Genomic DNA, 10,252 nt, shown 5'->3' with positions numbered 1-10,252 from the left:
CACTGATTGCCATAGTTAGAGTAGAGCGACAGGAAAAGAAAGGCAACACTATCATAAGATTTATTTTTTCTGTTTGATCTTTCCTTGTATTCTGCTAGACAACCGGGGGGGGGGGGGGGGGGGGGGGGGGTCTAGATTTGGCAGTACACTCTTATTTTTGGAGGGGACTTGTCCACTTTGTACATTTAGAATCTCTCCTTTTCGTGCTTCCCTCTGATTTTCCGCTGATTTATCCTCTAGCAGTGCAGACCAGTCCACCTCAGACAAATTCTTTCTAATTTCTCGAAAATGTGCCTTCCCCCATTTCAAAGTTTTTACTCCTTCTTTATCTCTGCCCGTTTCCATGGTAGACTGAATCTAACTGATATGATCGCCAACTGTCATTTCACCCACTTGCCCTTCTTCTTCCCCAAGACTGGGTTTAGCATTGCATCTCCTGTCATTGGGTTTGTCACTAATTGGGTAAAATAAATTTCTTGGACAGACTGCGTGAATTTTTCTCCCTCAGTTCCCTTTATATTGCTCCAAGAAAAAGGGCCCAGTCTACCAATCTACATAACTAAAATTCTCCAGCCCAGGCAACATCCTGGTAAATCTCCTCTGCACCCTTTCCAGTGCTATCACATCCCTCCTATAATGTGGACTCCAGAACTGCACCCAGTATTATAGCTGTGGCCGAACCAACGTTTTACACAGTTCCAGCATAACCTCCCTGCAATTAAACTCTATGCGTGGGCTAATAAAGGCAAGTATACCATATATGCCTTCTTAGTCATTTTATTCACTGCCCTGCTATCTTTTTTTTATATATAATTTTTATTGGAATTTTTTACAGAAAATATAAAACATAACGACAAACAATGAAATGCAACAAAATAACCCATAATAACTGTAACACCCCCAAACCGTATCGGCGCATGTATCCCATCCCCCCCCCCCCCCCCCCCCCCCAAACCCCAATGAACAACAAAAGAACTTGAAAATAAATTTAAATTAAATAAACAAACATAGTCATCGTCCGCCCCCCCCCTCACCTTTTCCCTCCCCCTTCCCCCCCGGGTTGCTGCTGCTACTGTCCCCATACCCTATCGTTGAGCCAGAAAGTCGAGAAAAGGTTGCCACCGCCTAAAGAACCCTTGTACCGACCCTCTCAGGGCGAATTTGACCTTCTCTAGCTTAATGAAACCCGCCATGTCATTGATCCAGGTCTCCACGCTTGGGGGCCTTGCATCCTTCTATTGTAGCAAGATCCTTCGCCGGTCTACTAGGGACGCAAAGGCCAGCACATCGGCCTCTTTCGCCTCCTGCACTCCCGGCTCCACCCCAACCCCAAAAATTGCGAGTCCCCATCCTGGCTTGACCCTGGATCCCACCACCCTCGACACCGTCCTCGCCACCCCCTTCCAGAACTCCTCCAGTGCCGGGCATGCCCAGAACATATGGGCATGGTTCGCTGGACTCCCCGAGCACCTGACACACCTGTCTTCACCCCCAAAGAACCTACTCATCCTCGTCCCAGTCATGTGGGCCCGGTGCAGCACCTTGAATTGGATGAGGCTAAGCCGCGCACACGAGGAGGAAGAATTAACCCTCTCCAGGGCATCAGCCCATGTTCCGTCAGTTCCCCCCTCCCACTTAGCTTTCAGCTCCTCTACTGACGCCTCCTCCGCCTCCTGCATAACTTTGTAGATATCAGATATCTTCCCCTCTCCGACCCAGACCCCCGAAAGCACCCTGTCACTCACCCCCCTCGTGGGAAGTGAAGGGAATCCCTCCACCTGCCGCCTAGCAAATGCCTTTACCTGCAGATACCTGAACATGTTCCCCGGGAGGAGCCCAAATTTCTCCTCCAACTCCCCCAGGCTCGCAAACCTCCCATCAATAAACAGGTTCCTCAGCTGTCTGATGCCCGCTCTGTGCCAACCCTGAAATCCCCCATCAATGTTCCCCGGGACGAACCTATGGTTCCCCCTTAACGGAGCCTCCATTGAGCCCCCCACTTCTCCCCTATGTCGCCTCCACTGCCCCCAAATCTTGATGGTAGCCGCCACCACCGGACTCGTGGTATACCTCGTAGGAGGGAGCGGCCACGGCGCCGTTACCAGGGCCCCCAGGCGTGTATCTCCACAGGACGCCCTCTCCATCCGTTTCCATGCTGCCCACTCCCCCTCCATTACCCACTTGCGCACCACCGACACATTGGCCGCCCAATAATACCCCGGGAGATTGGGTAACGCCAGCCCCCCCCATCTCTACCCCGCTCCAAGAAGACCCTCTTCACCCTCGGGGTCCCATGCGCCCAAACAAAGCTCATGATGCTGCTGGTCACCCTTCTAAAAAAGGCCCTAGGGATAAAGATGGGCAAACACTGAAAAAGGAACAAGAACCTCGGGAGAACCGTCATTTTGACGGACTGCACTCTACCCGCCAACGATAGCGGCACCATGTCCCACCTTTTAACTTCCTCCTCCATCTGTTCCACCAGCCTGGTAAAATTAAGCTTATGGAGAGTCCCCCAACTCCTGGCCACCTGCACCCCCAGGTATCTGAAACTCTTCACTGCCCTCTTAAATGGGAGTCTCCCAATTCCCTCCTCCTGATCACCCGGGTGTACTACAAATACCTCACTCTTGCCTAAATTTAACTTATAGCCCGAGAAGCCCCCAAATTCCACTAACAGCTCCATCACCCCCGGCATTCCCCCTTCTGGATCCGCCACATACAACAGCAGGTCATCCGCATACAGCGATACACGATGTTCCTCCCCACCCTGCACCAGACCCCTCCATCTCCCTGACTCCCTCAACGCCATAGCCAAAGGTTCAATCGCCAGTGCAAAGAGCAAGGGGGACAGGGGGCACCCCTGCCTGGTCCCACGGTAGAGCCTAAAGTACTCCGATCTCCTTCCATTGGTAACTACACTTGCCATCGGAGCCGCGTAGAGCAGCCTCACCCATTTGATGAATCCCTCCCCGAATCCGAACCGCTCCAGCACCTCCCACAGGTACCCCCACTCAACTCTATCAAACGCCTTCTCCGCATCCAGCGCCACCACTATCTCCGCCTCCCCCTCCACTGCCGGCATCATAATAACATTTAGCAGTCTCCGCACATTCGTGTTGAGCTGCCGTCCCTTGACAAATCCTGTCTGATCCTCGTGTATCACCCCTGGCACACAGTCCTCTATCCTGGTGGCCAGGATCTTCGCCAGCAACTTAGCGTCAACATTGAGGAGCGAGATAGGCCTGTATGATCCACACCTGCCCTGCTATCTTAAGGGACCAATGTACATATACACTAAGGTCCCTCTGATCCTCGGTGCTTCCCAGGGTCCTGTCATCCATTATGTATTCTCTTGCCTCGTTTGTCCTCACACTTCACCTCACACTTATCCGGATTGAATTCCATTTGCCACTGATCAGCCCATTTGACCAGCCCATCTATATCTTTCTGTAAGCTAAGGCTATGCTCCTCACCATTTATCACCCCACCAATTCTTGTACCATCTGCAAACTCACTGATCAACTCTCCTACATTCAAATCTAAATAATTAATAAATACAACAAACAGTCAGACTCCAACACTGATCCCTGCAGGACCCCACTGGACTCAGGCCTCCAGTCAGAAAAGCACCCCAAGCAAGGGGGAGGGTCAGCAATGGTGGAACTGCCCTTTAAACCAGCTCAACAAAAATTCCGCTATCTGGGGATCCAAATCGCTCATGACTGGCGGGGATCCACAAATGGAACCTGACCAGTCTGACAGAAGAAGTCAAAAAGGACCTGCAGAGGTGAAACACACTCCCACTCTCCCTGGCAGGGAGAGTACAGACGATCAAAATGAATGTACTGCCCAGGTACCTCTTCCTACTAAGATCCATCCCGATCTATATCCCCAAGGCCTTTTTCAACGCACTGGCCAAATTAATCGCGGCATTTGTAAGAATGCTAGGATTACAAAGAATGTTCTACAAAGAAGGTACTACAGAAAACCAAGTCCACGGGAGGGCTAGCCCTCCCAAACCTACAATTCTACCACTGGGCAGCGACAGCGGAAAGAGTGATGGGATGGATAAAGGAGCCAGATGCCGAGTGGGTGCATGAGGAGGAGATCTCCTTCAGTGAACCTCCCTCCTGTCCCTCGCCATGGCACCACTCCCATCTCCGCCCAAGAAACACTTCAGCAACCCAGTGGTGATAGCCATCCTCCAGACGTGGAACCAACTACGACAACAATTCGGACTGACCAAAATGTCCGACAAAAGCCCCCATCGGCAATAACCACAGATTCACACCAGCACTCACTGATGCCACCTTCAAAAGGTGGAGGCAGGACGGGGGGGACATTGACAGTCAAGGACCTATACACTGACCGTAGGGTCACAACACTGGAAGAACTGATGCAGAGATTCCAACTAGCTAAAGGCAACGAATGCAGATACCTGCAGCTTAAAAATGTCCTACGGAAGGAGACAAGGACATACCCGTGACCACCACGACAGACACTATTAGAAGAGCTACTGGACGCAGACATCCTAGGCAGAGGGAACTGTAGTGACATGTACGAATGACTGCTAGAGAGGGCCGACACTGAACTGGACACGACAAGGAGGAAATGGGAGGAAGACTTGGGGTTCGAAATAGGGTGGGGACTGACTCTGGAGCGACGCACTGCACAGGGTCAACTTTACCTCCACATACACGTGGCTTAAGCTAACGCAGCTAAAAGTGGTACATAGAGCCCACTTGACCAGAACCCGATTGAGCAGGTTCTTCCCAGAGATGGAGGATAGATGCGAATGGTGCCAAGGAGGCCCGGCCAACCGCACCCACATGTTCTGGTCTTGCCCCAGACTTGCTGGGTACCGGACAGCCTTCTTCGAGGGAATGTCCAAAGTGGTGGGGATGAGGGCAGAGCCATGCCCGAAAGTGGCGATTTTCGGGGTATCAGACCAGCCAGATCTCTTCATGGGGAGGACAGTGGACGCCTTTGCCTTTGCCTCCCTGATTGCCCGCCATAGAATCCTGCTGTGTTGGCGATCAGCAGCACCACCTAAAGCTGCATTCTGGCTATCCGACCTGTCAGAATTTCTCCAAATGGAAAAGGTTGGAAGAGGGCTTCCACAAAACATGGGAGCCATTTACCCGACTGTTCCGACATCTGTCTGTGGTCAACACATAAATAAGTAAATAGCCAATAGGCAGGGGGAAATAGCCAGGACAAGATAGAAAGAGGAAAGCGTGAGAGGCCCGGGGAGAGGGGGGGGGGGGGGGGGGGGGGGTGCAAGGCGAGGTAGCAAACCCCAGCAAGAAAAAATGGGGAGCAGCAGTGAAAAAGAGGGAAAGGTGGGGGGGGGGGGGGGAATCAAGGAGAGAGGAGCTGGGGGGTGGTTAGGGGGGATTGTAGGCTGAGCCAGCCATACGGCAACAGACTGTAAATAGAGAAACCTAAGAAGGAACTTTGTGACTGTAAATGAATAAATAAATGAATAAAAACGACCAGCAATGTATATAATTTTGAAAATGCCAATAAAAAGATTTAAAAAAAAAAGAAAAGCACCCCATGACCATCACCTTCTACTTCTTGCCACTGAGCCAATTCTGGGTCTAATTTGTCAAATTCCCTTGGATCCTACAGGCTCTTACTTTTGCTATCCGTCTCAAAAGCCTCGCTGAAGCCCAAATAGACTATGTCAAATGTATTATCCCATCCACACATCCGGTCACCTCTTTGAAAAATTTAATCAAGTTGGTCAGACATGACCTCCCCTTAACAAAATCATGCTGACTGTTCTTGATTAATCCCTGCCTCTCCAAATGCCGACTAATTCTGTCTCTCAGAATTGCTTCCAATAGTTTCCCCACCGCTGAGGTTAGACTGACTGGCCTGTAATTTCCTGGTTCGTCCCGTCCTCTCTTCTTGAATATTGGTACCACATTATTGCCAGCACCCTGGCTATTTCCTCCCTAGCCTCACTCAACAGCCTGGAATACATTTCATTCTGCCCTGGAGATTTATCTACTTTTAAACCTGCCAGATCACTCAGAACCTCCTCTCTGTCTATGTTCATTTTTAAAATTTTATCACAGTCCTTCTCCCTGATTTCTATACCCACATTGCCACTCTCACTAGTGAACACCGACAGAAAGTATTAATTTAGAACCCTGCCTATGTCCTCCGGCTCCACACACAAATTATCACTGTGGTCCTTAATGAGCCCCAGTCTTTTCACTTTTACCCTTAATGTACTTGTAAAACAAATTAGGATTTTCCTTTATTTTACCTGCCAATATCCTTTCATGTTCCTTTTTTGATCTTCTAATTTCATTTTAAGTTCTCTCTTGCACATCCTATATGATCTAGGCCTTCTGTTGTTTTGAGTCCTCGATATCTGTCATAAGCCTCCCATTTGCTCTTGATCCAATAGTTATCCAGGGTTCCAGGGTTTACAGGCTTTGTTGGACCCACCCTTTTTCTTTATTGGAACGTGTTGAGCCTGTACTCTCCCTATTTCCTTCTTGAATGCGTCCCACTGTTTTATCGCAGATTTATCTAAAAGTTTACGCTCCCAGTTCACTCTGGTCAAATCATATCTGATTTTACTAAATTCAGCCTTCCTCAAGTTTAGAACTTTTATTTCAGGCCCAGGTTTAGCTCACTGGGCTAAATCACTGGCTTTTAAAGCAGACCAAGCAGGCCAGCAGCACGGTTCGATTCCCGTACCAGGCGCCGGAATGTGGCGACTAGGGGCTTTTCACAGTAACTTCATTGAAGCCTACTCGTGACAATAAGCGATTTTCATTTCCTTTCATTCCTTGTCCTTTTCCATAACAATTTTGAACCTAACGGAGTTATGAATACTGTCTGAAAAATATTCCCTCATTATTACTTCAATCGCTTGCCCGGGTTTGTTACTAAAATTAAGTTCAGGACCATCCTGACTCTTGTAGAACCTTCTATGTACTGGGTTAAGAGGTTCTCCCGGAGGCATTTTAAGAATTCCACTCCCTCTAACCCTTTCACGCTATGACTACCCCAGTTAATGTTGGGGAAGTTGAAATCCCTCATTATCACTAGCCTATTACCTTTACACTCCTCTAAAATTTTCCTGGTGTGGCTGTCCTCTGGGTGCTCCAGTTTCCTTCCAGTCCAAAGATGCGTAGGTTAGGTGGATTGGCCATGCTAAATTGCACCTCAGTGTACAAAGATGTGCAGCTTAGGTCAGGTTATCGGGATAAGGCGGGGGTGTGGGCCTAGGTAGGGTGCTCTTTCAGAGGATCGATGTAGGCTTGATGGGCCAAATTGCCTCCTTCTGCACTGGAGGAATTCTAAATTCTATATCTGCTCTTCTATTCCTCTCGGACTGTTTGGGGCCTATAGGTCAATCCCAGCAATGCTATTGTTCCTTTTTGGTTTTTAAGTTATACCAATATGACTTAATTTGAAGAGCTTTCTGAGATATTATCCCTCCATACTACTGTAATTGATTCCCTGATCAAAATTGCAACACTCCCTCCTCTTTTACCTCCTTCCCTATCTTGCTTGATGATCCAACATCCTGGAATATTGAACTGCCAATCCTGCCCCTCTCTCAACCATGACATCATATCCGCATGTTTTAATTTGTGCCCTCAACTCATCTGCCTTGTTTGTCAGACTCCTTGCCTTAAATTGATACCATCCAATCTTGCCAAACTCTTTTGTGACTAAACGGGCCTACAATTTCAATGCCTCCCTGATTCACTTGCTGTCACATCTAATTTTCTTTGTGCATCTCCCCCTGCTGAACCTGCTCATAGGATCCCACCCCCTGCCAAGCTAGTGTAAACCCTCCCCAACAGTAACATCAGCAAACCTGCAGTCTTCTCTTAACCTGACTTTTCCCTTTTACGGTGGTGTTATAGAATTATATGAAAGTAGCGGGGCGGTGAAAGAAAAATCATGTTATCCAGGATTCAGTGAGGGAATCCAGACTGCTTGTACCTTTTCAGCTTTAGTGTTTTGAACATCACCTTGTTCAAGCCAAATTTTGTCAAAGTAGTGGTGTACTACCACCACAGGAAGAACGGTTCAATTCATGGTATCTATAGATTTCATAGAATTTACAGTGCAGGAGGCCATTCGGCCCATTGAGTCTGCACCAGCTCTTGGAAAGACCACCCTATCCCCATAGCCCAGCAATTTTGGACACTAAGGGCAATTTAGCATGACCAATCCACCTAACTTGCACATCTTTGGACTGTGAGCACCCGGAGGAAACCCACGCACACACGGGGAGAACGTGCAGACTCCGCACAGTGACCCAAGCCGGTAATTGAACCTGGGACCCTGGAGCTGTGAAGCAATTGTGCTAACCACGATGCTACCGTGCTGCTCCAAGAGAAGCTATAGCATAAAATAGCTTCTCTGCCCTCCTCTTGAATCAGTGCCTGAATGCAGTGAATGGTGAGCAGGTAGATATTCCCCAGATTAAAGCCCTGATGTGCATTGAGTTGGTTCATCTGAGTCCAGGAAGCATTCACAGAAAATGTTGCTAAGCTTCCTATCCCTTACAACTATGTACCAATTGTTGTTAGAAGAATGCATGTATGAATGCTTGTTATCACATGGTGAAGCCTATTTCTGGCTCCCACAGATGCACATTCACACTTCCCGTCTAGGCTCACAATGAAAATGGCTGTATGGTATGGAAGGTGCCAGCTATACTCACATTGCAAAACACACTTTCATGATGGAAACGATGAACGGCAAGGGGCAGTAACTATACTTGTATTAAATAAATTCATAATATATATATGTTTACACTTAGAATTTATATGTAACATGTGTTAGGCCTAGCTGTATAAACAAATAAAAAATTACATGTATTACTATAATCATTTATGGTTTATAGATTGCTTAAAATGAGTCATAAAATGATACAGCACAGAAACATTGTTCACTCAGTCTGGTTATAAAACAACTATGATGTTTAGTTACTAAAACAAAAGCTTGAAGGCCATAGCAGTGATGTTTACAGTGACAAAGGTTACAAACTTGCATAGTTGTTTTTAAGAGTGAAAGATCAAAGTGCATTTAATTTTAAAATATTTTATTTGCACTTTAAAATACTATTTTCCCCCTTTATAAACACCTGCAAACATTTTAAGGTGGCAGCCCCGAAAATATTGGTAAGCTGTTGGCTGCAATTATTTTGAAGGCAGCAGGCCAGGGAAATATTGGATGTAGCCGGACTTTAAACATTGACAAGCTTTTTGTGGCTCCTCATTTTGAGGCTGCAGCTCAGCGAGTATTGGTAACCTATTGGTTGCAACTAGTTTTAAATCTCGGAAACATGGTTTGGCTTCAAGGGATGTGGGTGTCACTGGCTGAGCCAGCTTTTATCCCTATACCTAATTGCCCTAGACCTGAATGGCCATTTTCAGACTGTTAATTCAACAGCGTTGCTGTGGGACTGGAGTCACATCAAGTCCGGACCAGAGAAATTTGGCAAATTCCCTTGCTTGCCTGAAACGACAAATGGATTTTTATGACAACGATTTGCATTGAATTCAAATTTCACCATCATCATTCATGGTGGGATTCGCACCTGGGTCTCCAGATGTATTAACATAAACAGAAAATGCCTTACAATCTCAACAGGTTTGACAGCATCTATGGATTGGATTGGATTGGATTTGTTTATTGTCACGTGTACCGAGGTACAGTGAAAAGTATTTTTCTGCAAGCAGCTCAACAGATCATTCAGTACATGGGAAGAAAAGGGAATTGAACAGAATTCAAGAAAATACATGAGAATACATAATAGGGCAACACAAGAGAGAGGACAGAGCTGAGGTTTCTAGACTGGGACTGGCTGTTTAGCACAGGGCTAAATCGCTGGCTTTGAAAGCAGACCAAGCAGGCTGCAGCACGGTTCGATTCCTGTAACAGCCTCCCCGAATAGGCCCGAAATGTGGCGACTAGGGGCTTTTCACAGTAACTTCATTTGAAGCCTACTCGTGACAATAAGCGATTTTAATTTTATGGATGGCTGTTTGTCAAAGCAGGAGAGAACTGCAAATAAGATCAGATTTAAACTGGGGGGAGGGGGAGGGGGAGGAATGGAGGAGTGGGGGGGGAATGGAGGAGTGGGGGGGGAATGGAGGAGTGGGGGGGGAATGGAGGAGTGGGGGGGGAATGGAGGAGTGGGGGGGGAATGGAGGAGGGGGGGGGAATGGAGGAGTGGGGGGGAATGGAGGAGTGGGGGGAA

Source organism: Scyliorhinus canicula, chromosome 7, assembly GCF_902713615.1.
Source record: "Scyliorhinus canicula chromosome 7, sScyCan1.1, whole genome shotgun sequence".
Lineage (NCBI taxonomy): Eukaryota > Metazoa > Chordata > Chondrichthyes > Carcharhiniformes > Scyliorhinidae > Scyliorhinus > Scyliorhinus canicula.
The sequence above is the reverse complement of the archived record's forward strand: the minus strand, read 5'-3'. Positions refer to the sequence as shown.